Source organism: Brienomyrus brachyistius, chromosome 3 (assembly GCF_023856365.1).
Source record: "Brienomyrus brachyistius isolate T26 chromosome 3, BBRACH_0.4, whole genome shotgun sequence".
Lineage (NCBI taxonomy): Eukaryota > Metazoa > Chordata > Actinopteri > Osteoglossiformes > Mormyridae > Brienomyrus > Brienomyrus brachyistius.
In genome coordinates, this window is record NC_064535.1 from 15,825,082 (window position 1) to 15,830,322 (window position 5,241).

Below are 5,241 nucleotides of genomic sequence, written 5' to 3' on the forward strand. Positions count from 1 at the left end.
TGCAAAGGATTTTTCAATCGATGCTGTAATACTGGAAAAAAAAAACAACGTTTCACAGCAAGAACTACGGTGGCGATCAAAATAAGACAACAAGAAACGTTTTTGTAATACACAGTCACAGGTTATTCAACTTTCAATGTGTGTAAGTTCTTGTATTTGCTATGTGCTGCTAGTTGTACTGCTTGTTCGCGTTTATTATTCCTGATGTTTCCCTGTTCTCTTACCTGACTTCCCTTGGAATACTTGTAGCTATTCCTTGTTAGTTTCAGTGTCCAGATTAAGTTATTTGGTTATTACCTTAGTGTCTTCCCTGTCTGTTTATGACCCCTCGTGGTCCTTTTGTTTTTGTATTTTTGGAAATAAACCCCTTTGTCTCTGAGTTGCAAAGTAGATCGTCAGCTTCTTTACACCTGCACCATACCCTACTGCCGTTATACTGAAGTTACTGAAAGCCCACTCTGTGGTGATGAGGCCATGTCACGCCCTGCCCGTCATGTCTACCATACCGTTCCTGTCTTCCTCCCTGGCATAGCCTAAGAAGCCACGCCCTGGGCTCGTTAATCATACCTCTTGTTCCTGCTCTCTTGTTAAACACCCCCCCCGCAGCTGCCTCCTCTTTGCTCCTCTATGGATCTTGTATGTATGTGCTTCCCAGTTTTATACCACTGAGGTTTGTAGGGTTATTCCCTAGTGTAGCTCATGGTCTCCTCCTTTGTGTTGTTCGGTTTTGAATCTCTTGCAATTCTGAGTTATTGTTCTGTTTTGTTTAATAAATCCCTGTTGTTCCTTCAACCCGCTTGCGTTCACTCTATTCCTTTCACTGGTGCATGATGGGCCACTCATCAGCAAGAAGAATGAAAAGGCCAGACTAGCACCCTGTTGAAGAGCATGTTGTGTGGATAGAGGAGAACTAGTTAATCTTGTTGGTTCAGATGGTAAACGTTGTGTGTGTCATGCCCGGCTCGTACGATCCTCGTGTGTGCCACGCCCCCCTGATTATCCACGTGTGCTTCCCTGATCGTACCCAGCTGTGTCTGATTATGTTTGCCCAGTCTTGTGTATTTCAGTCCGTGTCTTGCCTTGGTTCCCTGTCCGTCATTGATGTTTGTCGATGCCCGTGTTCCGTCCTGCCCTTGCCCTACTAATAAATCCCCGGTTTCCCTGTACTTTGCCTGCCTTGCCTGTTTCCTGCCCGTGCGATCGCCCGATTAACCAGCGCAATCGCCACGCATCGTGACTGTGTGGTGTTGAATTCAGGAAAGACTCCACCAAAAGTGTGTGAAGAAGTCATAAAAGTTGGGAGCAGTAAGTGTCATGGTGTGGGGTGTATTCTCTGCTACATGCTAAGGTGAATGTCAGTGAGCATCAAAACCTGCTTCTGCAACATGCAGCTCCTTCCCTATGAGCATCGCCCAGTCAGTCAGTCATTGTAATGTCTGACAATACTCCTTATCACACTTCAGAACGGGTGATGCAACTCCTCAAAGCTGAGAACATCAAAGTGATGAAATGGCGAGCTCAGAGCCCCGATCTGAACCGTATCAAGAATCTCTGGAAGGTAATTGGTGACAAAATTATGGCAAACAAACCCACTACAGTTACCAAATTGTGGAAGAAACTGGAAGATGAGTGGGTCAAAGTCATATCAGAGCAGTGTGAGAAACAGCTTGTCCTGTTGGCGCTGTTTCATTTACTGAAAGCAAGGGCCTCTATGCTTCCTATTCATTTCTGAAAGTTGGACCTGCAAAAAAAGTTGACATAATTAATTTTTTTATGCATCTTCTCCAAAAAAAAAAAAAAAAGAGCCATTCTCTATTCTTGACTGGATGCATTCAAATTTCTTGTTTAAACCATTTATTTTGTGATGGGACACATTTTTCACTAACGAAATATGATTCACATTTCACATTTTTTTCTCGATTGCGTGGCACATTTCATGAAGTAAACCTAACATTCTCATAACTATAAGATCATTTCTTAGAACAGTTCATGCATATAGCACAACGTCATGGTTTAGCTGCAAAAGCCTGTGACTTACCCCAAACAAATAACTTATGTCTTAAAAAGCAAATAATTCCACTAATGAATTAGTCAGTGCCACTAAAATGAAAAGTACAGCATCGATTTAAACATGAGAGCCAAATTGCTTCGATATATTGTCAGTATGTCAGTGTAAGTATGTTCCTGAACTCCACAATTCGGAGTGACAGTCGGTTCCCTCTCTCTCATTGTCACTGACTGATCATTTTTCTTTAGCAAACTGTTACTTATTCAAGTCAGAGGCAGCAGTTTCAACACTGCATGGCTCTACATTACAGAATGTCCAGTTTTTCTTGGTTGCTTTGGCAAATTTCTCAAATGAGAATTAACATTTGCAAAACAACGAACATCGTCCCCACACCACAATGTCACTTCTGCCCAGCAGAGCATCATTTCTCATTTCCTCACACAAATTTCCAAATGTTTCAGTAGATAAACGCAAATGGTAGAATTATCATCTTTTAGCACCACTTTCAGTTACTTTAGTCTTCTTGGTCAAAATAGATGACAATAGATTATGTAGTTTCCAATTGTAATAATTTTACACCTAAAACTATATACATTTATGTATGTGATCCTCGTGTTAGTCACCACATGCAAAACTGTTAACCAAGTTTTCAAAATAATTAAAAAATAATTTCATAAAATACAGTGATATGGCATTGGTGTGTTTTTGGTTCCCACAGTCAGGGGCGCTGTAAAAGGGGGGGGGGGTGATTAGGATGATTCCAAGGGCCCCTGAGTGACTATATTTATTTGCTTATTTACTGTGTTGGTTTTGTTCTGATATAAATAAAAATTTATTTCCATAATAGTTCTGTATTGCCATTTTGCAGTCTTTGTATTATACAGTACAGTGCTGTCTGGCTTTTTTGCTTGCATTGTGCCGTGTCATGAGATCTGAAGTTACATGTGCATGTGAGTGCTCTCTCTTGCCAGTGAACTTTACATACTGTAATGTTAAGTACGGTCTATGAAATGTGCCAAAGCAATCGAGAAAAACTGTAACACCCTCAAGACTGCAAGAGCCTTTTTCAAAATTGTTCATGCATACAGCACAACACTATGGTTTAGCAGCAAAAGCCTGTAACTTACCCAAAATAATTAACTCATGTCTCAAAAGCAAATAATTCCACCAATTAATTAGTCAGAGCCACCGAAATGAAAAGTACAATCTGCATTGTTTTAACCATGAGTCACACTGCTTAAATATATTGCCAGAATGTCAGTATAAGTATGCTCCTGAGCTCCACAATTCTCAAAGATAGTTCCTAGCAAACTGTACTTATTTATGTCAGAAAGACCAGTTTCAACATTGAGCATCTCTACATTACAGTATGTAAAGTTCACTGGCAAGAGAAAGACCTCGCATGCACATGTAACTTCTTCAGATCTCAAGGCACAGTAGAATAGCAAACAAAAAACTGTAAGCACTGTATGACAGCAAAACGGCAATACAAAATCATGTACTATGGGAACAAAACAATGCTGTATCACTGCAGTTAATGAAATATATTTTTAAATAATATTTAAAGCTTGGTTAACCGTTTTGTGTGTGGTGGCTAACACGATGATCGCAGACGTAAACTACGTAATCTATTTTTACCAACATGACTAAAGCATCTGAAAATTGTGCCAAATGGTGACGGTTGTACAAAATACATGCACTAAAACATTTGGAAATTTGTGTGACGCAATGAGAAATGATGCTCTGCTGTGCAGAAGTGACATTATCCTGTGGGGATAACGTTTGTTGTTTGGCACATATTAATTGTCATTTGAGAAATGCTCCAGAGCAAACGAGAAAAACTTCAAGTATGTTTAATCAAATGTACCAAATCAGTTGAGAAAAACTTGTTTCATTGATGAGTAATTATTCCCTTAAACAGTGTATTGCAATTATGTGATTGATAGATAGATAGATAGATAGATAGATAGATAGATAGATAGATAGATAGATAGATAGATAGATAGATAGATAGATAGATAGATAGAAAATACATTTTGCAAGACATTACTACTAGAAGAACAGTCATACTGGATCACAATCAGATTACTAAATTATACCTGTATGTTGACTATATTTATTTGCTTATTTGTTGCCTTTGTTCTGATATAAATTACAATTTATTTCCAGAATAGTTCTGTCAAATTATGGAATTGATATATACATTTCCATTTTATTCAGCACACAACAGCTGGAGTGGCACAAATGTGCAGTAATTTGGGTTCATTTACTGCACCAGCGATTGTTGCACGACAGGTGAATTGACACAGAAACATATTAAACTGATACCTTTTCTTAAACAGTGGGTCTAACAATGAAGTCCACAAAGTTGGGGTGATTCTTACTGCTACTGTTAGCTGCCTCCCTCTGCATGTCCGTGATTGGGAAACTACTGCCTTAGGGAGCAATCATGGTGAACTAGAAGCAGTAAATCACCAAACAGTACAGCAGCTCCCTGAGCTTTTTTTATTTATTCCTTTTATTTGTTGAATATTTTGACTCCACTTCTTGCTCCTTCTGTTTGGTTTAGACTGTTTGAAAGCTAATCAAATGAAAAGCACAGTGAAAAAAAATCCAAGTATACACATGCAGCTGTTCTGCGGATGAGGACATTTGTACATTTGCTGAAATCCAGTCATGATGGGCTGGCTATACATTTGTTAAGGTAGAGAATGTTTTAAATACCTTAAAACTCTTATAATTCGGGAAAATATACTGGGCATAGATTTCCATTTTATTTAGCTAATAATCCATTCATTGATGCATCTTCCTATTGCTTATCGTAGTACATGTTGAGAGTGGCCTGGAGCCTATCCTAGGCAGTACAGGGCACAAGGCAGGGGTACACCCTGGGGGGGATGCCAGTCCGTATTTTGGCACTAACGATTACATTACCAGTGAAATCTCTGGATACACCTACTAAAAATCATTTGTTATTCAACAAGGTAAGGGCCACTTCAAATTTATGTAAATACTGAATTCTCTTGTGAACAAGGAAAGAGATGGAGTGTTGTGACAGATGACCACCCCCCCATCCCCCACACACACACAATCCCCTGACCTAAACCCTATAGAGCTGGTTTGGGATGAGTTTGATCAGAGGGCACGAGCAAGATAGCCATCTTGTGCTCAGCAGGGGTGTGCAATATAGCTTCCAAATAATATCACAATATTTCAAAGAAATTTGCAATAAT